At 42.3% G+C, this 26,271-nt stretch overlaps 1 protein-coding gene across 6 annotated transcripts in view; it reads left to right on the top strand.

The window, feature by feature from the left end:
* PRICKLE2 (prickle planar cell polarity protein 2) overlaps positions 1-26,271 on the top strand; it is a 332,204-nt gene that overhangs the window by 206,409 nt on the left and 99,524 nt on the right. Inside the window, exon 1 of one of the 6 annotated variants that reach the window (XM_033132506.1) lies at positions 12,732-13,250. The exons of 3 other annotated variants lie outside the window; for them this stretch is intronic. The gene's annotated coding sequence lies outside the window, so the exon portion shown is untranslated. Of the gene's footprint in view, positions 1-12,731; positions 13,255-25,180; positions 25,205-26,271 lie in introns of those variants that run through there. 2 more of the 6 variants (XM_033132505.1, XM_033132507.1) reach the window with 2 other exon arrangements.

Raw genomic sequence — 26,271 nt, 5'->3', positions numbered from 1 at the left:
TGAGAGTTAAATTCGATATAGTGTATATCTGTAATTTACACCTGTAAATCTGGCTTATAAATCTTCTCTCCACCTAGGTCCCTACGTGCCCCACCCTAGGTGCTCCTGCTAGCGATCCTCTTAGAGATCCCAAAGGACCTTATCTGTGAGTCACACCTGGTGGCTCTGACTTGGCTTTGCCAAAGGGTCCCTCCAAGAAGCATCCTGTTTTCTCTGGGCAGCTGACTCCAGCCACTGGCTGACGCTAGCCTCTTTCTTTCCTGGAGTTTCTGGTTTCCAGTAATATGGCTCCCCTCACCCCAGCTAGCTGAACCCCATCTGCGTATCTTCTTTTTGGCTGGGCTCCTAATAGCCCTTCTTTCCACAGCCGCCCCAGCTGTGATAAGTTGAGCAGTGAAGACGCTGCCAGCCTCAGCCCCCAGCAGGGCTCTGTGTGTGCCACTTAAGGGAAGAGAAATGTGCCTCCTGCCAGATGAGTCAAGGGCTGCCACCTCAGAGAAGGGGTGCTAAATAATTCACTGCAGCAGCCTGCTCTGACATCCATCTGGGCCTGTCCCCTGGTGACCCTGAGGATGCATCAGCTGGGTTCCTACTTACTGTGGCATCATGGGGAGCAGGAAGAATAAATAAGGCAGCATGAAAACCACCCTGCCTGTCAGGGACTCCCCCGGCCCCAGAGTCAGGGAAGAATGCAGCCTGGGTAGACTGAGGGGGTGTGCTGACGGCCTCTCTGTACCAAGTGAGACTCATTCTATGTTTACACTCAGACTCTATAAACATTTTTAAAGAAGCTGCTGTGTACTTAGCAGTTTTACCTGCATTGTCTCATATAATCCAGAAAGTCCACGAGGCAGAGACTGTTGGATGAAGCTCAGAGAAGAAAAGTGACTTGTCCCAATTCGCACAGCTAATAATAAGGGGCAGAGTCCGGATTTGCCCCCAGGCCCCTCCCACATGACAGAGTGCCTGTTATCCAGGAGTCCCTGGCCACTCGGGAACTGTTTTCTCTCCTCCCGACACTGGCTCCCTCCTTTCTAAGTGGTTCAGATTCCCACGTGTGAGGCTGAACACCACTAACTTCTCTAAAAGGAAGCACGTGAGGGTGCATAAAGAACACTCTCCCGCTGCTCGTTTCGGCTGGAGTTTCAAGTTCTGATACCGGGTTTTTGTAGTTTGGACCCTGCCTTGGCCTGCTCTTCTGCAGAGCAAGATGGCGAGGTGGGTGGTGTCCACAATGTTGGCCTGCCTGCGGGAACGTGCAGGTCTTCAGGCAGGATTCCCAGCTTCTCCTGCAGGGCCTGGCTTAGCCAGGGGGGCTCAAGAGTGGGAACACAGGCCTGGAGGAGAAGCGTGATAGACTAGCACAGAAACACACATGATGGGGCTTTTTCTCAGCCCAGCAGTCAAGGAAGACTTAGTTGTGTGGCTCCAGGGAGGTAATTTTGCATACCACATCACACGAACAATCTACTTGTGTAGCCGCTGTCTCGTTAGATGTAGATCGCCCCAGGGAGTGGATGGGCAACTCGGTGGTTACTGTGATTCTTGTGCAGGACGCTTTGGGAAGATTATGCGAACTCATATAACAAGAAAAGATACTAAAGGTATCACCATGATTTACATTTCTCAGAGGAGGCTTCTGAAGAACAGAGAGGTTAAGTAACTTGCTCAGTGACACTCAGACCACAAGAACCTGAGCCCAGAATCAAACACAGACTTACTGATTCCAAGTCCAGGGCTAGTTCCATGACATCAGGACTTTCTTTCAAACCAAATTAGATGAACTTTATAGCAAGTTATTTATAGGTGTTGAAGAATATTTAAAATGAAAAAGAACAGAGCCAGCATCCAGCATGGCGGGTTGAGGGATGTGTATGCCATAGCGCTTCTCATTCTTTTTTCTACATCAGCCAGCTGCCCGATGACTTTCACAGGTGTGACAGTCTCCCAGGGCTGTGATTAGAGGAAATTGAAAAAAAAGGTTATGTGGAAATACAGGACTGCAGCTATTCATAATTGTCACAACCATGAATGGATCATCAGTCATGAAAATTTAGGGTTGGCCATGGCGTATATAGAATAGGCTCTGGATCATGGGGACTCCATTCATTCAACCCAAAGTTATTAAGGACCTACTGTGTGCAGGGTTTGAGGATTTTTTTTTTGAAACTGACAAAAATCCTGCGTCCTCCTCCCCAGTATGGAGCTAACATGCTAGGGCTCTACAGGGAAATAGACCATATAAGCAACATAAACAAGTTACATGTATACTGATTGGAGAGTGCTAAGTTCTGGACATCAAATTCCAAAAGGGCAGTGTGAGGCATGGCAGAACCTTTAACCAGGAAAACAGTCATTCGACTGCTAAAAATTAATTAAAAACGAAAACAAAAACCAACCATTTAAGGTTTCTAAAAATTGCCCGAAGGGTATGCAGCAAATGGAGAAACTCTATTCAAGAAAATCTACTAAATCTTGGTAAGAACAGTGAGTCTGTGACATACCATTCATCTCTCCTTCCTCCCTCAGCACAGATCAGTGTGACACACTCTATTCTGAGAGTATGCAGCCAAGAAGACCAGGATCCTTCTCTACCTGGCCATCCATCTAGGGCTATGGTTTCACTCTGGGAGGGGCCACCTCAAAGACTGGCAACACTCTGCCCTGCGAAGGAGCCCTGCTTGAGTCAGATCAGACTGTGGAGCAATTTATGTGGCAAGGTGTTGCTGAAAACAATAGAAAATCAGCTAGCAATTAGTGGAGGCTAACAGCTGGGTGTGATACCAATAAGTATAGACCTGGCAGGTACTCAGGGAAACTGTTCGTGCCGTCTGAGAAGCAACATCAGAAGCTGCACACTGCAGGGGAAACAGACTTCACTCAACTTGTCTAGCCAGTCACTGAACAGATAACAACAAGCTCCAGAAAAGGGAGGATGGAGTGAGTATCCAGAATTGCTGCAATATAGCATCTAAAATGTTCAGTTTTTAACAAAATAGCATGAGTCATGCAAAGAAACAATACAGTGTGGCCCATATACGGGGGGGTGGGGAAATACACAAAAGAAACTGCCTGTGAGGGGGCCTAAATGTCAGATTTACTGAAGACTTCCAGGCAGCTATTACTATAAATACATTCAAAGAACTATAGGAAACTGTCTAAAGAATTCAAGGAAAGCATGATGACAGTGTCTTATCTAATAGAGAATATCAATAAAGAGAATTCATTTTTAAGAAGAATTAGTAAAAATGAAAATTTTGGAGTTAAATAAGTATAATAACTGAAATGAAAAATTCACTGGAGGAACAAAACAGTAGATTTAATCTGGAGGAAGAAAGAACCTGCAAACTTGAAAGTAAATCAATAAAGATTATCTGACCTGCAGAATAGGGAGGAAAAGGAAAAAAGAATTAGGAAGAGCAAACAGAGCCTTTGAGAAATGTGGGATACCATGAAAACATACGAACATATGCATAATGGGACCAGCTAAAGGAGCAGAAAAAAATGTTTAAAGAAATAATGGTGGACACTTCCCAAATCTGATGAAAAATACTGGTCTACACATCCAATAAGCTAATGTGCTCCAAGTAAGAAAACTCAAACATATCCACCCTCAGACACACCATATTGAGAATGTTGAAAGACAAAGAGAAAATCTTGACAACAGCAAGAGAAAACAATGCATCATATATAAGGGAACACCAATAGGAATAACAGCTGGCTTTTCAGTCTTGGCAAAGATTTTGGTAGTTCGTTAAAATGTTAAACAGAATTTCCATATGACCCAGCAATTCCATTCCTAGAAATATACCCAAGAAAAATGAAAACATGCGGATGCACACTTGTACACAAATGTTTATGATAGCATTATTGATAATAGTCGAAAAGTAGAAACAACTGAAATGTCCATCAGTTGATGAATGGATGAATAAAATGTGTATCCGTACAACGGAATACTATTCAATAATAAAAAAGAATGAAACTCTGGTACAAGCTGCAACATGAATGAACCTTGAAACTAATACACTAAGGGAAAGAAGCTGGTTATAAAAGATCACAGATTTTATGGTTTCATTGCTGTGCATGTTCTGAATAAGCAAATAGATAGAAAGGATTGTTTGCCTAGAGCTAGAACAGTGGGGGAAAATGGAGAGTGATTACTACTTGCTAAAGGGTTTCTTTTGGGGTTGGTTAAAGTGCTCTAAAGTTAGATTGTAATTAATAATAGTTGCATAATTCTGTGAACATGCTAAACCTATTGAATTGTACATGTAAATGGGTGAATTGTATGATATGTAAATTATATCTCAAGAAAACTTTTAAGAGTGCTGAAGAGAAAAAGTAGGGAAACATTTTGGCAGTATTAGGAAGGTGGAAGAGAGGACCACCTCAGGACAGGAAGGCCTGAGGTGACAATTTTAAGTCTTGACAAGGTGAGAAAGTAAGCTACGCTGCTATCTACAGGAGGAACATTTCAGATAGAGGAAGAGCAAGTGCAAAGACCTGGAGGCAGGCATGTGCCAGGTGTGTTTGAGGACCAGCACTCAAGTGACAGCAAGGCAGAGAGTAGCGGAAGAGGATGTCGAGGGACAGGTCTCAAGGGCCTTACTCAGAGATGAGCAGCATTGATGGGTTTCGAGCAGAAGCATGACACGCTCTAATGTTTATTCTCAGAGAATCACTGTGGTTGCAGTTTTGTGAATACACTGAACAGGGGCAAGATTAGACCAGATGGAGGCAGAGTTGATGGTTGCTCGTACTGCCATCCAGAGAGAGATGGCAGTTGCTTCGAGCAGGGTGAGAATAGTGGAGGTGGTGGGGACGTGTTACATTCCGCATACATTTTGAAGGTAGAGCCAACAGGACTAGTCCAGGGTTATAAAATGTTCAGTGTAAGGGGTCAGATACATGTGTTAGGCTTTGCAGGCTATACAGCCACTGTTGCAACGACTCAGCTCTGCTGTTGAAGCCTGAATGCAGCTGTAGACGACACATAAATGAACGGGCATGATCACGTTCCAACAAAACTGTATTTGCAAAAACTTGAAGCAGACCAGATTTGGCCAGTGGGATATGGTTTGCCAACTCCTGGATTAGATGTCAGGGCAAGAGGAAGAAAAGAATGAAGAGTGACTGGAAGGTGTTTGTTCTTAACCACTGGAAAGATGGAGTTGCCATTAACTGAAATAGTGAATACAGCAGATGGAGCAGATTTGGGGGGTATGAGGAACTGAAGTCTGGACTTGTTAAATTTGAGAAGCCTTTTAGACATCCAAATGTAGACGTGACATAGGCAGGTGGATATGGAAGTCTTGAGTTCATGGAAAAAGTCTGGCCTGAAGTCATCAGCATAGAGGTGGTATTTAAAACCCTAGACTAAATCACAGAGCATCCAGAGAGAAGAGTAGGGGTCCCAGGACTGAACTCCAACGTTTAGCTGTCAGGGGGATGAGGATGAACCAGCAAAAGAGACTGAGGAAGAGCAGCCAGAGGATAGGAGGGAAACCGGGAGGATGTGGAAGATAAGAAAGTATTTCAGAGAGGTTAATTGCCCTTTCCTTTCCTACTCACAAAATACAAATGATCAGCGAGATATTCCTGCAGGAATAATTCTGAATTCCCTCTAATTTCCCTCTAATAATAAAAATCATTATCCAACTTTATTCACTCAACAAACAGTCATTAGCTGTCAGGTCACCAGGCATTGTGCTAGGTGCTTGGAATAGAATGGTGAGCCCAAAATGCAGAGTTCCTGCCCTCAGAAAGCACACAGTCTAGTTAGAGAGTGAGGTGTTAGTCAAGGATTCATTAACACTAATGATGGATGGGTCATGACGACTAACCAAGGCTGTGGAACTATGAAGCAGGACGAGAGTTCTAAAGGAAAGGACGCACATCTAAGACAGCAATACTGTGAGTTTTATACAAAGGCTTCATCTAATCTGGAGGACCAGCGAAACTTCTGTATTTTTCTGTTTTTAATAAGTTATTTCCAGCATACCACACTGTGATTGGGATATAACTAGTTTTTGTTTTTTGTTTCGGGTTTTTTTGTTTGTTTGTTTTTGGTCTTTTTTTTTAATTTACAGAAAAGTTGCGAAGATAATTCAGGGTTCTTGTATACCCCTTTCTTAGCTATTTTTTCCTAATGGTAACATATTGTCTTAATACATTTGTCAAAATAGCATGCCAACATTGGTACAGTCCTATTAAGTCCAAACTTCATTTGGATGTCACCAGGGATACAACTAGTTTTTGAGAGGATAAGTGAAAACCTTTGAATTAGAGGAAGAAATAGGGACTTTGTAATCAGACCCAGGACCAAATCTCAGCTGTGGTTTTCATGTCATTTTTGTGTTTTCTTTGAACCTCAGTGTCCTCATCTGCACAATATGGAGTAATAAGAGTTTGTGATTATGGTGAGGACTAAATGAAATAAAATGTGCAAAACACCTAAGATATAAGTTCCTTCCATCCCTTGAGAAAAGCAATATGTCAGTTTGTACATCTGTGACATTTTGCCTACAAGATAATTTTCCCAAAACAGGTATTTGTTGCCAGTTTTCTATTGTATGAGGCAGGGAGTTTTTCAGACTTATTCCGGGGTATCCTCCATTTGCCAGCATTGTCTCCCGGGGGAAGTGTGTAGTTGCTTAGGAAGTGCTGGGAGACCAAAGCATCCCTGTGCAATAGTTGCTTGTTCTCCCAGTCCTTTACAGAGAAAAAATTCAGATTTTTATTCAGCTGTTTAATGAAAATGAATAGTTCCCAAAAGGTATGGTAGTAAGTGCAGCTTTCATTATCTCAAACAAAAGTAATGTTTGCTAGCACATCATGTCAATTTTAACAATATTTTTCATGGAAATGTATAATGTAAACAGGTTTAAATCATTGATGTAGTCTTTACTCTTTGGGGGAAAGGAGCAAAATCTTCAACACTCTTTCATTTTGATTTGCCCGTGCTAGCTTGTCCATATTTCTCCTTTTAATTAATGTAATTAATAGAGGATAAAGGCTGTATTAAAATTTTGTGCATTAGATTACGTATTGGGATCAAGAATCATTAAAATGCATGAAACGTGGCTGATTCCTAAGACGGTGGAAACAAAAAAAGGAAGACCTCTTTTCTGGATTTAAACTGTGCCTGATTATTTTTCACAAGCTATAGAAATGGTCCATGGTCTGAAAAGCATTTATGATAGTGAACTCTTACACAAATGGATGAGAAGGAAGGGGTCCTGGGGGATGAGGGGTTGTCCTTATGTTTATCATGAAAATTTTATCATTACTGATTACACCTCTCAGTCTTGCTCCCTCTTTGAAAACCGAGTGGGGGGTTATTACTATATAACCCTTACTATATGCTAGGTACTCCACAGAGTACTGTATATAATTTAGCTCATCTAATCTTACCCAAACCTTTGGTGGTAGACAGATGTCTTCATTTTATAGATGGAGAGACTGAAACTTAGAAAAGATGAGTGGCTGTCATTACCAAGGTCATGCAGCTAGGAGGTAATAGAGCCAGATTTAAATTGGGTCTTTTTGTTGGCTCTTTGAATGACAATGCCCTGCCTGTCCTGGGAGGCAGATCACTTTAAATCTGATTTGGAAAAGTGATTAGAAACTATTGAGGAGGATCTCTTTTTTAAGGAGGCAACTCTGCCTTTGTGGGTGCCTTATTTATCCTCACCTGCACTTTACAAGTTTCATTTTTCTCTATGGTTAGGTGGGATGTTGTTGCTTGTTATTAAAAGGTGGATAAAAATCTAGAATGTTTTCTTTGTTTTCTCGCTTTTAGGGCAAAACAGATACAACTTTGATCTCCGGTATTCATTTAGGACTATGATTATTTCTTTTATGTTAAATATCCCTTTGTTTTAAGACATTATGAGTTTAATAGATTGTGCTATTTTAAAAAAAATGGCTTTGCATGGCAAAAATAAAAATTGACAGCTGTGGAGTTCCCCATTGTTTGTTTTTCTCCTCTTCTTGGGCATACACTTCCCAGCCCCCTTGCCATTGGATGAGGTCATGGGATGACTAGTTTGACTAATAGAAGTGATGTCATTCACTTCCAAGTTGAGACTCCTAAAACCTCTCCAGTTCTCTCTTCTGCTGTTGCTGTAACCTGGAAATTATATGTTAAGATCACAGGCACACAAGAAAGAAGCAGACTAAATCCCTGAGTCACTGCTTGGAATGGAGGTGCCTAGAGAGCCTCTGGTCCTCCAGCCAACACTGCATGAGTGAGAAATCAATTTTTCCTGTGTTAAACCGCTGAGATTTGCCATTGTTTGTTACTGTATTATAATTGCCTAGCCTATCAAGTGATACAACAATTCTTTGTCAGCCTATCTCCAATTTTTAAAAATTTACTGGATTTTGAAATCTAAATGTCAGAAAACCTGTCTTGAGTAGATTACTTAAAACTATAAAAACCTCTGTGTGTTTGTGTGTGTGTGTATAAAGTTTTAGAGAATAGATTTCTTTAAAATTATATAATATATACTTGTAGTAGTTATAGTATATACACACAAACACACACACACACAATATAGCACACATACTTTTTTAATAAAATAAATGAACTTATGACCTTTATTAGACATCTGATTTGAAACTTTGGTAGCATCCCTCATAGTAATCAGTATTTCACAATGGCAAGGCCAGAAGTACGGCTCTAAACCAGCTAGAACTGGTGCTCTCTTTATCTTTTTAAAGTGCTTCTAAGACTAAGATGCCACCATTGCTCTGAGTGACCCATGCCAGTTCTACCATCTCAATATTTAAAAGTGTTCCTTAGGTCCAAGGAAATCGCTCTGTAGTTCATTTAAAATCCATTCCTTTTGATTTCGCACCTGTAGAGACGGTGATGAAAAATTGTTCCTTATGACTGTATTCCTCAAAGCCTTTCCGCCAGGAGGCTCTGTCCTTGTTGTCACTTGCCCTTCTCTTAGTTGAACTAACGAGCAGTGATTACCTTATCCTTTCCCCGTAATACTTTAGCAAGATTTTGACTAATGCTGGCTAAAGATGATTTGATTTTTCCACACGTATGGAGCGGACTCTTTGTTGTTACCTGCCAGCGTCATGTGGGTGCTGCCTTCCTGTCTGGTGCCCCTGCCCACGTCTTTTCATTCGGCATTTGTGTGAACACTTTTTTTCTCATATTCATGCTCATTCTCCTGCGTGCAACACCCTCTCTAGCAGCTAACATTTGACTTTAGCTATTTTAGCAGCCTTTTCATATTTTTTTCTATGAAATTTTATTATTACAAAAAAAAATTTTTTTGGCCCTCAACTTGACTCAAGTTACATTTTTCCTGATTTCTGGTCACCTCAGCCTTCCTTCTCCCTCTTCCTCTATACTATGTGCACTTGTGGTCATTTATGTAACTATCTTACTGTCTCATCTCAACAGAAAGTTCTGAAGGTCGGTAGTTGCAACCTTGTCACCCAACAAGAGTGTCCTGCATTTCAGATTCCCAGGAAATACTTGATTATCTCCCATTACCTGTTCTCCCCCATTCTACACCCAAGAAGTTTGCTGTCATGAACGTGAAATTTCATGTTTTTGTAAAAACAGTGTGAATTTTGCCCCTATTTACTAGATCTCTGAGATTTCCAAACTAGTTGTTGCCTCACCTTATCTAATACCTAACAGCGTATTTTCCCAAAAGTCCTGAATAGAATGGTCTCCAGGATGAAAATAATCACAAGCAATTATTGATCCATGGATTGTGTTATTTCAATATTCAATAATCTGGACAATGGCCATGCATAGATCCCCAGCTTCCCCAGTGAGCCGTAGTCCCAGAGAACATGCTGTCATAAGGACTTCAGCAAAATGCTTCTGCATCATCCCCCTCCTGACTATAATTAGACCTCCGAGAACTCTGCACGTGCCCTGTCATAACGCGTGTCACCCTCTTCTCTAATTGCTTGCTTATTTGTCTTTCTTTCTCATTTCTAAGCTCTTTTAAGGTAGGGCCCATTTCTGTGTTGGTCCCCATGATGTCCATCAGGCCTAACCCAGTAACTGATAAATCTTAGGAGTTCATTTAATGTAACTGAATGGAAGAAGCACCCGTGCTTCCCGGAAATATGATTGTCCTGTCCTCTAGTACAGCTTCGGAGCAGGAGGCCCCCGGTGCCTCCTGGTCATTTTTACTGCTTTCTTTCCTAGTTTCATAGCAATTGAAAAGTGTTTTTGTTGTTTCCCGTAGGAAGAGCATGTCAGCAGCTCACCCACATTCGGTAGATATTTGAGCCATACCCTAGGAATGGGGATGATTTTGCAGTCTACCCTTTACTCGCTTCCTCCCCACCTTTTGAACTTTGTCTAGCCAGTTCACTAGTGTCAAAGTTAACAGTGAAAGCATCATTACTTCCACCACCGATAGCTAACATGTATCGAAAGTTTGCTGTATGCTAGGCTGGGTGCCCGGTGCCCATGTGAATTCTCAGTTGATCCTCACAACAGCCCTGCAAGGATCGGCACTATTGTCTCTCTTGTAATAGGTGAGAACCTGCGGCCCCAGATCATAGAGTTAGCAAGTGTCAGAGCCAGGGTCTGTCCCCAAGCAATCCATTCCAGACGCCGTGTTACGTTGTTACCTCTTAGGAAGTCGACAGGCATGTGTCATATCAATTGCAGATGAAGAGTAAGTACTTTTCACTTTGTGTTCCAGCTTTCCTCTTTATCACTTCACTGTCAATCATTTGAGAATTGCTTCTCATAGTTCTCATATGACCATGCTGACAATGAGGTTAGAGAGCTGTGGGCCCATCTGCAGATGAAGAAACTAGAGCATAGAAAGTTCAAGTGACGTGGCCATGGCCACACCAGGGTAGGATGTCACTGCTTCCCCTTGGCCATTGGTGGCTTCAAACTTTGTATTTGGTATTCGCTTCTTGAAGGATACTGAGGTCTGGGCGACCATCCGCCTCCCCACATGCTCTGAGCTCTGTGTGCTGGAGACTTAAAGCAGAGTATTACTCATTCAGTTGTATTCTGTTCCTATTACTGAAAACTTATTCCTGGTCCCATGATTTTCAGCATGAAAGGTCTTCTATGAACCGGAGAGAAGCATTCTAAAAGAAGTTATTAAGCATTATTAATACAATTACCTATAACAAAAGACATAATTTAGCTTCCCCACAGCCAACAAAAACCTTCATTTGAGGCTTCAGGAACTCGAGCTGGAAGGACAGAGCTCATCAGAGTGGGTCTTTCAGGTGGAGGGCGTGCAGGCAAGGAGCCAGGCTGACTGCTTTGTCCTTGGGGATGCTTCTGTGCTTGATGGAACTCGGCCCTCTCCCAGCCTCCCAGCCCCTCTGTCACTCTCCTCAGGAACCCATTGTGCTTCTTATCACAGGCACAGCGTCCAGAATATGCGCCTGTGCTCGTCTCTCACCTGGCCCAAGGGACTGCAGAGGCAGCATTGGAAGAATGATTTATTTTAAAGAATAAAAGATGACCATGGAAATACTCACAGGATAGAAACAATGGTCATCCTAGTGGAAGGAAAGCCGTGGTGAATTTTTGTGACTTCATCCAAAGTGTCAAAAATAACTATTATTTATTGAGTGGCATTGTGTCAATCCCCAGCACAATTCCATTCACTGTTTTTATTTTATTGTACTAAAACTTGAGCTAGGAGAGAGCAAACACTGTATCTTTACCCAGTCCCTAGACCAGCGCATGGTGCAGAGTAGATGCTCAGAAAATTTTTATTGAATGAAGGGATGGTACAGATGAAGAAATTGAAGACCCCCAAAGTTAAGTTACTTGCCCAGGATCACATCACTAGCGGAAAACAAAACCAGGATTTGAACCCAGGGCTACCCAATTCTATAGAGTTTTTTCTTCATGATTGCTTGGATGGGCCTCTTTGTTGGTACAGAGAAATGGAAATTGGAGACCTGAAGGTATTTAACAAACTCCAGTCTGAGGTCCAGGATATGCGGGTTCTGGCCCATCCTTGCTGAAATTTGGTGTGACCTTGGAAGAGGCCCTTCTTCACTCAAAGCCTCAGTTTCCTAATCTGTAAAATGGAGAGATGGAAACAAGGCTCTCTAAAGGTCCAGGTGTCCTCAACTGCCCAGGGCAGATGTATGCTTTGTCTTCTCTCATGCTTACTCAGAGCCAGGGTCGGGGGTTGAGGGACGGGGTGACTAATTCACCACCCAAGCACTTAAGGAAAGTAGTCAAATGTGTTTTATTTCAGGGATGCACAAAAATTCAAGGATGACATAGTCTCAAGCTAGCGAACACCCTAAAATTAAAGTTGAAGAGACAAAAGAAAGTAGAGGCATTTGTAGGATCCACACAGCTTTTGGGGAGGAATAATGGAGCTCTGATTCCACTTCTGGGCTTGTGCAGCAAATAATCTGAAACAGGTGCTCAAGTTGATAACTCTGCCCGGATCTGATCCCCTGCGCATAAGAGCGCCACTTAAAAAAAAAAAAAAATGCATGTATCTTTAAAGCCTCCCTTTTATATGTGATATTTTTTTGTACTCCTTTGGAGGTTGAGTAGCTAGGGCCTTTGCATCCAGGAAGGGCTTTCTTCCCGTCATCTCCCTGGCTTGGGGATTATTGATTTGGAAGGCAAGGCTAATTTACATGTAAATAAATCTCAGCGCTGGGCAGCAGGGACAGGACGTCCAGATGCCGGGACAGACTTGCTGACGTCACGGCTTCATTAGCATGCGGAGGATGCGAGCACTGCAACAGCGCCTTCTCCAGCACCACCAGCAGCTCCTCTGACAGTGATTATTTTTTGGCCAAACTGCATGTTTCCTGGTTTAGTGTCTTGGGCTCCGCGACCAGCTAACTGGTTTCCCCGGGTCTGGCTCAGGATCAGTAGGTGACGCTGAGGCTGGGGTCTGTCCCTTCCTGCAGATTGATGAAAGCCGGACTCTCAGGAAGGCTACCGGATCCAAAGGAAGGGTAGAAGTCACACTTTTCCCCCTGCTTGGTGGATCCCAGCAGGATCTAGATCCAGCAGTGCTGTTTGCCACGTGAATGCCGAGCAACCCAGGCTTGAGCCTGCTGCTGGCTTCAGGAAGGGTCCAGATTTTGAGAAGCGTTTCCAGAAGAAGATGCTTTGGCTGCCTGCGGTCCTGCTTGCCCTGCTTGCGTTCCTAGAAGCCAGACTCAGGGAGAAAGTGAACTGGGGCAATTGACAAGCGCGCAGGGTCTGGCGGAAGCTACTGAGACCAGGAATTGCATCTTCCTCGGAGGTAGGTAAGGAATTTGCTCTAATTCCCAGATTAAAGAACAGCGTGTTTTCTAAGGAGAATGAGAAAGCTAGATCTAGAGGCTTTGCATTGGGGGATGACATCAGGGCTCCATTATCCTTAGCTAGGTGTCGTTCTTTTTTTTAGTGGCCCTCTGACATCTTTTGCCTTTTCTATGCTTATTAGAAAAGTGACATATCACAGCTATAGGGAGTCCTGAAGAAACACTTAAACCTAGTCGTTGAGAAGCAATATTCTCTAAAAGAAGTGCAGCTATCTTTTAAAAAATAATAATTAAAGGGGAGAGGGTTTGGAAACCCAACACCTGGTCATGTTCATGCACAGTAGTCATTTCAGCTCAGGAAGTCGGCAGCCCTTAGTAGGAGGGATAAGGAGACTTAGCTGAGACTTCCAGGTAAAGAAATGGCGCTTGTATTATTTAGGTTTAATTTTAGCCAGTGCTTTCAGGTTAGAAATGGAGACAGAGCTCCAGAATATGACTGCACAGCCCGTAGAAACACATGACTCAGTGTGTTCTCTACATTGGCTTCTTGGGGGAGTATACATGGTTCTCTTCACTCTTGGTTTCCTGAAAACCAGTCATAGCATTACTAATCCATCATGGGGGTCTTGCAATGAAATACAGTGAACTATTTCTTGCAATCAAATTTTTAGTCCTTTTATTGTTATGTGATCTTAGAATACACTGGCGTCCAACAGGACTTTTAGGAACCATAAATGGTCTAGACTGGGCCATATCACAGCAGAGTAGGTGATCCGTACTAGATGTGATGCCATCCACCAGTGCAAGCATGGCTGTTGTATAATTTAGGCACACGGTTTATTTCCCCAGTGAGAGGGTTCTGCCTCCAGTCAGTACATCCATGACCACAGTCACGGGAGGGCTCAGCTTGCAATGAATATATGGTCACGGACTGCCTGCCATGTACCAAAGCAGCAGATTGCAAGGCTGCAATTTGCTTTGCTTGAACATCTTTTCCCGGAGAGTGTTTTAAACCATCTCGGTTAGACTTAAAATAAATGAAGCAGCCTGGCCTCCTTGCTGGAGGCCGAATTGGCTGCTCTAATCCCGCTCCCATAAGGCTCCCTGGCTGCTGATGGCTTTCACAGATGGGTCAGGATGAGTGTCCCCATGGGCTCCAGAGTAAGTCACAACTTTGACAGAATTACCATATTTTGGAGATTTGGGTTTTAATGCCTCCTTCAGTGCTTGTAAAGGTTTTGCCTTTCCATCAAATTCTCTCTGCCCTCGGGAATTCTTTATGAATGCGAAAATTAAAACATGTTGGCTCCATCAGGCATTGTCATCTGTAAACAGTCATGGGACAGCCAGAAATAGTAAAATAGATTGTTTGAAATGGCAGGTTTGTAAATGTTCATCATGCAAGGTAGGGAAAAAAATTGAAATATTGGAAAGAGGATGCGTTCATGGAAGCTTGAGGAATGAAAAGGGAACTTAGAGGTTAGACAGTATGGGATGATGCTTATCAAGGGCTCAGACTGTGAATTCAGAAAGAACTAAAGACACACAGAGCTTCCTCTCTGAGCACTGATCCCCATCCGTGTAGTGGGAGAGCATCAGAACCTATAGGCAGGGTGATTGGTGTAAGGATTTAATGCGATGACGTGCGAAAAGCACAGTAAATGCTGAATAAATGTTAGCTATCCCTGTTGTCATTGTTACCTTTTTATCATTGTGATTATAAGCGCTGTTGCTAAAAACAAAACAGTCCACTGTAAAGGCAACATGTTCACATCCATTTGTCTGCAGAGAGGTTTTGCCAGCAGAAAAGATGCCATCTCTATTCACTGTACTATCCGAATCCATTCCCACTCAAAGAAACTTTCCACCCAGTTGCTGGAGTTGGCAAAATAAAGTGTATTATCCGGGGCTGCTGTATTTTGCAGAACTGAAAGTGACCGGATGGTAAAGTGAAAATCATTTTGCTCAGTCACCCTTAATGGCCTCCTGTTTTGGCAGCTGACAAGTCACAGGTAGAAAACTGCAGGGTCCAAATAGGAATCAACGCATTTCTGGATTTCTATTTGCATTGTTCCAACTTTGCATGCAAGTGGCAGTTCTTTGCTGTCTTCTTTCTTTTCAGAGAAGACACTTAGCATTTTCTTCTCCATCCAGGGAGGCCTTGGAATATATGCTTCACCTGCTAGCTGACTCCTCAAAAGTTACCAGGCTGAATTTATGCCACCCTGTGGGTGACTTCCATTTGTGGGTCCCCTGTTAAGGGAAAGGAGTAGGCTCCTCTGCCCACCTGCCTGTGACACAGTCCTCTGCCCTTGATTTTGTCCCCTAACGTGATACATTTGTGCCAGATTTGTGCCCTTCCTCCTGTCAGTGAACATACTTAAGTCACAATTTGACAGCTATTTTCCAACATCTTTCTTTTAAACTTAGGTGAAATGAAACTCCGATGCAGGGGTCTGAAGGACAAACTAAAAGTGAATTAAGGAGCCAGAGGAGTCTAGTATAGAATTCTTCCTCAGAAAAGCTAAGAATTGGGACTTGAACATGCCTGGTTGCCATTGGTTTTCATTAAAGTTGTGTTTTGTGTGGAGAATGGTATTTATACCTTGACAATAGCCCACCTCCATTGTATGTGTGATCTAGGGAAAGTTACCTAACCTCTCTGAACTTTGGTTTCTTCAAGTGAAAATTGGAAATAAATTCCCCTGGACTCATGGAATTGCTATGAATTGACAGCTGCCAGTGCCCTTGCCCTGTTCCTGGTACCTACTATTTCTGGTGCTGATGACTTTCATATTTACTTTCATATTCCCACTTAATCCCAACCTGTGGACAACAGGCGGTAGTAGTTGTGATACACATTTGACAGAGGAAACTGAAGACCAAATAGGGAACATAACTTACCCTAAATGACACAGCTGGTGACAAGTCCTGGTACCCTGTCTAGTGCTGCTTCCTCTGCTCTTCAGTTGCAAAGGCTGAGTTGGAGCAGGACTCTTAACCACCTCTCTGTACTGCCAGCCTGGAATTAGCCGAAACCTCTTTTTCCAGAAGCTCTAAGCCACGGTCTTCTCTCTTCTCTGTTGTCTTCAAACACAAAAGAGCCAAAATGCTCTCCCTCAGACAGGAATTCTAGGTGGCATTTGGGTGAGGACTTCTCTACTGTGTTTGAAGACCCACTAAAACCTTTAGTCTCTCCCTCCATGATTGTTGTTTATAACCAATAACTGCTGGGGATTCTGAAGTGTCACAAACTAAGCTTGGGGCTAGGCATTGACAAAATCTCTTTTCCTCACTGATGTTCTTGACTGATACTTGCCATTTTGCTCTCGTCCTAACCTGTAAAGATTTTTAATGAAATGTTCTACTATACTTTGCCTGTGTGTGTGCGTTCATGTGTGTAAATGGATTGGGAGAAAATGTTGCATAAGGATCACACTAGGTTTCCAGCAACGTGAGTCTCCCAAATCTCCACTGGGGACTTAGCCACTTGAGTTTGGAGACTTGGTTTTCTTTTTTCTCTGGCCTATTGTTTGAGTAGTTCTTTGTTTGGAGTCTAAAACCCAGGGGATGCTTCTACTATTATTTCCCTGGGGACAAGGCAGAGGGAGAATAGAAGCAAGGAGAGAAAGAGATTGGATGGAGGAGTTAGGAGGAGGGGAGAGAGGGAAGGCAATGGGGAGGGAGCTGGGAGACTATCAGCAATCTCTAATCCCGCATGGAAGTGCCGTGCTGAAGGCTCCCTTTGGGTGACGCCACAACTCAGAAGACAAGAGCCTCTGTTCTCCTTCAGCTAGAAATTCCTCTCCTCCTCTCCCCATCTGTCTTACAGAACTCATGATGCGGCCATTTTAAATGCTAAAACCCGTGGCTAAACACAGGGTGTGTGTTCCACCAGAGCACCACGGACCATTTTTAAAAGTGCCTTAATTAAAAAGAGTGCATTTTCCAGTACAATGTGATGGGCCTGCCTTTCCTTAGTAGTTATAGAGGGTACACTTCAGCACGCTTTTGGCTATCAAGTCTGTAAAGATCAGGTTGGCTGAACTGAAGACCCAGTGTTTATGAGAGCTGACATGGAAGAGGGGACGTAACACTGTAGAGGGCACAGAATCCAGAGACATCACCAGTTGGAAGTGAAGGCATCGAGGCAGTCAGCGCTAGCCTCATGTGGGAAAGTGTTTCCGGAGCCATGCTCACAGTGGACTGAAGCTGTAGGAGGAAGGAACAATGCTGATTTCTGCTCTCCCCCTGCTTCCTGGTCCTAGCATTGGAGCAGGTGTGTGTTAACTGTTCTAGGGCACAGTGGGCATGACAGGCACCATTTATCCCTGGGGATGTGGGACAGAGATGGAACCCAGGTCGGTGCCTTTGACAGTCCAGCACTCTGACTGGCAGGAGACTGACTTGAGTAGAATTGGGAGTGCCATTGGCCCCAAGTCCCCCACCTTTCCTCAGTTCCTTAAAAATCAAGCCTTATAGCTATGGGTGGCCGAATGGCTCAGTTGGTTAGAGCACGAGCTCTAAGCAACAGGGTTGCTAGTTCAATTCTCACTTGGGCCAATGAGCTGCACCCTCCACAACTAGATTGAAGGACAACGACTTGGAGCTGATGGGCCCTGGAGAAACACACTTCTCCAATATTCCCCAATAAAATTAAAGAAAAAAAATCAAACCTTATAAATATTATCCAGCCCCATCTAAGGTTAAAAGCAACTGGGACAAGAATTCTTAGCATTTCATTTCAGTGGACAAGATGCCGTTTTCCCTGGTGTTTTCTTGGCATCCATTCCTCAGAGTCCTTAGAGATGCTAGTTTTAAAGTTCCAGGACTCAGATGAAAAGTAGCTATAGTTTCTGTGGTCACAGAGTAGGAAATGTTTTCAGAGTAGCTGTTAGTATATATGTAAATGTATATTTGGGGTGTCTGTGTCTGTGGATAGTCTGTGTATGTATTTATGTAAATGTATAATAAAATTAGCTATTATAGATTGAGTACCTATTGTGTGCTAGCTGACATGAAAGATGCTTTAGATACTTTGCCTCATTAAGTCTTGCAATTATACAGTAAGTATTATGAGTCTATTTAATAATGGAGAAACCAAGACTCCTAGAAGTGAAGTAACTTGGCCAAAGTTATACAGACAGTAAAGAGTAAAGCTCGAATTCAAATCCAGAATAATTATAGTCCAAAGCCTGAATTATGCCCACCATTCTATGCCTTCTTACCCTTCTTACTATAATACCCTCTGTGTATGTTTTTCCTTTGCCTTCTAGATCTTCTCTATGGATCTGTTATTGGAGAAATACCTCAGTATTTAGCCACTAAATTAAAATCCTTTTGGTTGATCTTTTGGTAAAATTGGAAACACCCAAGAGAGCTTGTCAGGCATAAAACAGAACATATGACTTTTTCAACTACAGCTTTGAATGTGGCTTTTAGAATGATAGGGTGAGAGTGATTGGAAAGTCAGTAAAACACACTGAGTTGAGGAGTAAAAGCTACAGACAAATGGAAGCAGCCCTTTGTTGGACTAGAGGGAATATGGGAAATTCTACTGGGCCAAACTTGTGCCCATGGGAGAACCAACTGGAATCCTAGAGAGAGGGGCCAAGCTTGCTGGCTCTTGATCCCCGGTTACCTGCACAACAGGTAATAACGAGAATGTGTTGTGTCCCCTTTCTGAGCCTGAGTTCTTTCATCCCTAAAATGAAGGTCCTGAATCAAATGAACTGTAAATGCTCTTCTGGCACGGAACTTGATAAGTGTGAACTTTAAGAATGATTTCAGCCTTGTCGGAAAAGGTGTGTGATTTGCACTGTGGGTTGTTCTTGGGTGAAGAACCAAAAGGTCAGATTTTCTGTCAGGACCTGAACTGTCTGTATGGTGAGTATGTGCTAGAATATGAGAAGCAGTAGCCCTCCAGAGAATGACTCAGAGCTTCCTGTAAGAACATCTGACCTTTGGATGCTGCAGGCCAGTTGAAGAGGAGGCGGATGCGTGTGTCAGTGTGTTGATGCTGCTCATGCACTCTCAGAAGCCCCCCGGGGCTTCGCTATGTGTGCAAGCATCCTGCAGAGTGCCAGAGACCCAGACCAGGGCTTCTCCAGTGTAATGGGCATACACCTGGGGCTGTTGCTGAAGTGCAGATTATGCATTTCTGACAAGCTCCCTGGTGATACTAACACTGCCCCTTCTCAGCCACCTTTAAAATTGGTATAGAGTGTTCCACAGGCAATAAAATTTGACTAAATTCAGAAGGCCCAGGTTCTAGTCCTAGTTATGTTATTCGTTATTTGCGTAAACCTTACCAAAATCACTTAGCTGCTCTGTGACTCAGTTTCTCCTTCTAAAGAGTAATAAAAATAATAACTAACATTTAATGACTGCTTACTGCTTGACAGGCAGAGTGCGCACTATTTTATGTGCTATGTCTTATTTAATCCTTATAATAACCTTCTGAGCTAGGTTATGTTATCATCTGCATTCTACAGAAACTAAAGATGGCAAGGTTAAATGTTCCCCAAGGTCACACAGCTAGTAAGTGAATTCCAGCAAGCTGAGATTGAATTCACACCATCCAGCTATGGAGCCTTCACAAGTTATAAAGACAATCGATGTGAAGGATCTTGGAACTTAGTTGTGCATGTATGTGTGTGTGTATTACACAAACATATAAATAAACCTATTCACTTATATGATATATACACTTATAAATATCAAGGGCACCTGAAATTATAAGAAGTAACTGTTTGCCAAATGAAGTTGTGTTGTTTTTCATTAAAACATGTTGTTTCAGGTTATATAAATTAAGATCCAATGCTTTGTGAAGTTTTGAAGAACACAGGTTGTTTGCTGTGTAGTCTTGGATAGTTTAGCTAGGGAAAAAAATGTTAGCTAAGAGGAATGTTCGGAAGAACAGGAGGCTGTTGTTCACTGAGTTTCTGGTTATTTAGAATTAAATCCCATTAGTTTTCAATCTTCTTTCTGTAAATTTGGAAGATATGTACGATGGTTTTTTTGCCTCTATAGAAAGAGCAGTGTTACCCAGCTGAGTGTATCCTGTGATACAGGATATGGCAGTCCTGTAAATAATTATCCTGAACCTGAATTCCCAGTGAACCTGCCTTGTAAATGTGTCGACATAAGAAACATCCAAACCTGCAGAGAATTTCTGTGAGATTGTTTGAGCCAAACTGATGACAGTTGCTGGGATCCAAAATCTCAACAGATTGAGAAATTGATCTGGAGAATGAGTTTTGCAGTTTATTTTATACATTAGAATCAAAGGAGGAGACATACGGAGGGTTACATGAAATCCTTTGGTGGTAGATTAAGGGGGTGGGAGAAAGCAAAGCAGGGAAATCTCTGGCATTGGGTAAAAAGGAAAACAGAAAAACACATACTTCTTTTACATTGGTGAGTACAGCATAGTGAACAATTACATTTACAGAGCATAGAGATGGTATTCGGGGAACAAGATAACAAGGAGGTGTTCTGTGGTCTCCTGCTGTGGTGCGAGGTTGTACCCTGTGGGTTCCAGAAGAAAGGCGAGTACTCTGACATTCCAAGGGTATATTATCTTAAATGCAAAGAGACAATAGACAGGGTCACGTAAGGTAAAGATTGACCTTTGTCAAGGAAGCTACCGGCCCAAGATTTGACTACCAGCCATGACCCGCTTTTAGTTAGAAATTTTTATGTTCAGACCATCTTATGTGGCTACTTTCGGTCTCTTGAGTTTGTACGGCCTGCCGTGCTGTCCTCCCCTGAGCTTGTCAGTTTTAGTATGGGGCCCCTTTTTTGTGCACAAGTGGGAGTCATAAGAGGTTGATCGTGAGTTTCATCTGAGTTTGATATCTGTCACCTCCCTGGGTAGCAGGCTGTGATCTAACAGGGTAAACAGATGTCTGCTTTCTTCCCTTATTTTTCATTGTTATTCCGCCAGAAGATTCTATTTAAGTGGCAGGGAAAACCTTCTTCAGTGGGGAAAATTATTCTTATTTGAATGTGTCCCCATGTTTGAACTCCATTCTTAGCAACGTCCTGACCATAGTATTAGTATGGCAAACATCTGGCGCCTGCATCGCCAGGCCCCAACCTCCCCAGTGCAGACCTCACTAATGACCACCACACTGTCAAGCCCCACCACAAATTCAGAATCCTTCTCAACACAAACTCCAGGCAGCCTCTACCCATCACTTGTAGTTGACCCAGGAGATTTTACCTACATGCCATGTCTACCGTTCCAAACTTTCTGGAAGGTGGTTCTCTTTTCAATTTACTAATTATTTATTAAATTCCTATGACTTGCTTTGGCATGCTGAAAAGAAATTGTGTTTTCCACTTACTCTACATTTTATTCTTCCTTCCAAAGTGGATGACATGCAGGCTTATCGAAAGTTTTAGTTGAATTTTCTGTTAATTAAGGATTTCACAGTTTTTTTTTTTTTCTTCCTCTGGGATATACATCCTGTTCTGATTAATATGGTTACTACTCTTAAGGCTCCTGTCACTTTGCTTTACCAGTGACGTAGGGTCTCTATCTAGCTTTCCTGCTGGTGATGCTCCCATAGGAATACCTCCTTTACAGTGAAGTGGTTTCTGGAGGCATCCTCTAGGCAATCCAGCCATTCATTGGCTCAGTGGGCAGTGCAGGTGGGGTGCCTGCTGTTGGCTCAGCAACTGCATAGCCCTCCCCTGACAACTTATCTGTCAAGATTCAGGAGTTCATTTAAATGACTGCTTAAGTCTACTACTTGCATTTGAGTTCATCATCTCAGAAGTGGCCTGGAAAGCCTGTCAAGACTAGAAGCTTGCCATGGATTGGAACAAAGAACTCCCGGCCCTTCCCCCGCCCCCCCCCCACACACACACACACCGTGCGCTCCTCCCATGCTTCCTGTGTAGGTTGGACCACTTTGAAACACTTGCCTCATTAGGAAGCAGGGTGAAAATGCAAAGCAAAGAATTCACACCTTCCTCTCAACAGCAGGAGCTGGGGTTCTTGCTACCCTGTTTCCCCAAAAATAAGACCTAGCAGGACAATCAGCTCTAATGCGTCTTATATTATGTAAGACCTGGTATTTATTATATTATATTGTATTATATTGTATTGTATTGTATTGTATTGTATTGTATTGTATTATATTATATTATATTATATTATATTATATTATGTAAGACCCAGTCTTATAGTAAAGTAAGACCGGGTCTTATATTAATTTTTGCTCCAAAAGACACATTAGAGCTGATGGTCCGGCTAGGCCTTATTTTTAGGGAAACACGGTGCTATGGCTTCTGAAAGGTGAATTAGGTGGAAAGCAACCTAATCACTGGGCTTGAGCACATGACCTTGAACTTGACCTCCTTTCACGTTGTTAGTGTGTCTGCCTAAACATCAATGTGGTTTGCCCCTACCATGCTTAAAAATTATTTTAAATCAGGTACCATTGAATTGCTAAGATTCGGCATCCTGAGTGGTAACTATAACGTCACATGTTATTTTAAATTTTTAAAAGAACATTGCAGAGAGTGAGAAATAGACCATCTGCAAGGTACAAGGCGCTGTCTCTAGCCCTACGGAGAATATTAGGGAAGACCTTTTACACCTAATTGGTTGTCTAAATCAGATATTTTAAACTTGCAATCCATGAGTACCAAAGGACCAGAGAAGACTGAAGAACCTTTTGAAATTAAATGCAAGATTTTCTGTGAATGTATATGTGTTCATTTTTTAAGTGTAAGGATCCCAGCTTTCATCAGATTCTTAAAGGCACAAAGTCACCCAGAATGTCGAGAACTGCTCAGTGGTTGGAAGATTATTGTAAACTCATCCAGGAAAATCTCCAAAGGTAACATGGGACTGGAAAAAAAACTGTCCTCTATGGAAATGCGTTTTTCTCCCTGGCTACCCAGGAGCTAATGTTAAGCTCTGTGGAGCTGGAAGGAGAATTACTTGGATTTCTTTCATTTTATAGATGAGTAAATTGAGTGCTGTAGTCTCAGCTACTAGGCCACAGGTGTACCGTGTTTCCCCGAAAATAAGACCTACCTCAAAAATAAGCCCCAGTTAAGATAGCCAGACGGACGCATTTAGTACATTACAGCAATGCAGAAGAAGATGACATGACTGTATTTGAATGTAGATTGTTGTACATGAAATACAAGATTGTTGTATATGAAAAATTAAGACATCTTTTGGAGCAAAAATTAATATGAGACCTTGTCTTATTTTCGGTGAAACACGGTAGTTATTTCTTGTTACTTTTGATACTTTCTTGTGATACTTTTTATTATTCATGTAACAATGTAACAATGTTTTGAATTTTTACTTTGGGTTCCGTCATGGGTTTTCATTCTGTCTATAGTCAAAGCATTCTTTCAAATATTGGGCATTTGCAATACACGTAAGAGAATTAAACTGCCCTGTGGTTATGGTACGATTTTCATTCATTCCCAGCAATCAATACATTCTCCTCGGCCCTAACCTTCCTCTTTTGCATACTTTCATTTAACCGAGGAAAAAGGCAGTATTTCTTTGGTGTAGTTAGTGGACTGACACTCGACATTTTTGGCATAATTGTAACAAAAAGACATTTTTAGTTATTGTAAAAAATAAACAAAAAATATTTACGCGTTGACCGTATCTTATTTGCATGCCATGCAGGGTCCGCTGGTTGACAACTACCAAGCTAGATTCTGGGCTAGGATTTCAGGATTCAAACTTTTTTAAAACTTACCTAATGAATGCTTATTGTCCTAGATAAGTTCCTTGCTTAACCTATGGAAGTTACAGTGGGAAAAGCATAATAGACACATCAAGTAAGATGATTTCTGATAGTGAAAAATGTTAAGGAAAAAAATTGAAGGATAATAGAATGGAGAGTGAAGGGGAAGAGGGCTATTTTTATAGGGTCCTTAGTCGACGTTCTTCTGAGTGATGACATGAATAATGAAAAGTAGGCCAGCTCATAAAGAGCTGAGGGAAAGATATTCCAGGCAGATGCAAAGATCCTAAGGGATGGCCTTGGCAAATTCAGAACACAAATAAAAGGTCAATATGGCTGAAACATGGTATACACGATAGGGAATGGGACAAAATGAAGTTGGAGAGAGAAGAAGGGGCCAAATTATATATCAGATCTCGTAGACCGGGCTTGAGTATGTACGTCATTCTAATTGCAGTGGAATGCCAATGGAACATTTTAAGCAGGATTGTCGAGGGTTATCACAACTGTTTTAAAAACAAACAGCTGGTGGAAAATTCTGGAAAGGCAGGGATGAAAGTAGGGAATTAGAAAGAGGCTGTTGCTCTAGCCCTGGCAGGAGGTAATGGTGAAATGGACTAGGAGAGTAAAGGTAGCAAAGGGGAGAAGAGGTAATGAGTAAATGATTAAGACGTATCCAGTGCACAAGGAAGCCACAGTCTGAATTGTTGTTCATTGTATCAACTCTACCAAAAGCATGAGGTCGTTGCTATATCCAACAGGCTTTGGAGCACTGTGGGGGTGTCCACCTAGGGGGCATATATCCTTCAACCATCACCTTGTCAAAGCTAAATATAACAAATTTTAAATATTTTTAAAACCTTACTCCTGTGGACCATGTGAATTTAATTTACCAAGGGCTTCTTTCCAATAAAACATGAAACCAGGAAATCTTATTTTCTTTCCATGTACTTCCCTCTGTCTTCTCACTGATGCAGAATGAGGAAACTAGTTGTGGCTCATCACAAAACTGCGAAAATCTTTCCACAGATCCAACTTGAAGAAGGGAAGTCAGCATCTTGCCTTTGTCACTTGTCCTCACTATGGGAAATTCTGAGAACCTTTTTTCACTTTGTTTTTTTCCTAGGACTTGACTGAAGCCAGGTCTCCTGAAAATAACGTCTTTCCCTGTTGTGTCTAACTCAATCTGAATTGAGCGGCTTTACTTCCAGCATCAATTTTTGGTAAACACCCAACTTCTTGATGCTCTTGTTTCCCAAGTCCGCTGGGGTCATCTTGAGCCTTTGGCCTCATTCACTGAGGAACATGGATTTCTGGGAAGTTTTTGCCTTGAGCCCTTCAGCACGGATAGTAAAGGGCCCCTGTCAAGTTTTGAAGGGTGTGACCATTGCCAGAATCCCCACAAGCCAAGCCCCTGAGGGATGCTCTTGCCAACTGGCCCATGTCCACACCAGAAATGGCTGGATTTCAGTGGTTCTCTGTGTATGGAGTTGGCTTAGTTCCCCTGGATGAAAGGCAGCCTAATATAAACTGAAAATGTTATTAATAAGCAGCCACTTAAGAATTTCCTATGACTTGCCAGTGATTTGGGGGCCTCTATGTGAATAGGGAGAAAAGCACAACTTGTTTTACATGGATTTAGGGACCAGTGCAGCCAGTCTGAAGGGGCCTTCAGGTGTCTGGTGAAGCACTCTGGCATCCAACAGATCTAGGTTTGCATTTTCCTTTTTATCGTCTCCTGGCTGTGGGAGCTTGGGTCTGTTCCAGAAACTCTGTGAGCCTTGATTTTCCCATCTGTATAATGAGGAGAATGATAATTTCCATCTCAGACTGTGCTTTGAGGATTAAACGAAGAATATATGGAAAGTGCTTAGCAGAGCCCAGCACATGTTCAGAAAGTGTTTTCTTCAAGAGAAAAGTTGGGAAAATCATACCCTAGAAATGAACCAAACTGACTTTATTTCCCGTCTTGGAAGAAAACAAAGTAGATTTGGAGTTCTAGATACTCCAACACTGAGTAGCTAGCAACCACAGCACATGGCTTTTCTGAGCTTCACCTTCTTCATGTATAAAATGGCAATAATAACTTGCTCTGCTGACTAACCTTACAGAAATTTTTGGCAATTCAAAGAGTTAACTGAATTAAAAGTGTGTGGTAAGCTCTAAAGTGCTTGATTAGGCACTGGGGTCATTAATTTAATATCTAACCTGTCTACCTTATTGTATGTTGGTAAGAAAAAAAGGTTACTTGTGTGACCTTGAAATATTAAAAGCATGGTAAAGATTAAGT

The sequence above is a fragment of the Rhinolophus ferrumequinum genome, chromosome 17, assembly GCF_004115265.2.
Source record: "Rhinolophus ferrumequinum isolate MPI-CBG mRhiFer1 chromosome 17, mRhiFer1_v1.p, whole genome shotgun sequence".
Taxonomy (NCBI): Eukaryota; Metazoa; Chordata; class Mammalia; order Chiroptera; family Rhinolophidae; genus Rhinolophus; species Rhinolophus ferrumequinum.
This window is presented reverse-complemented; position numbering and strand designations above follow the sequence as displayed.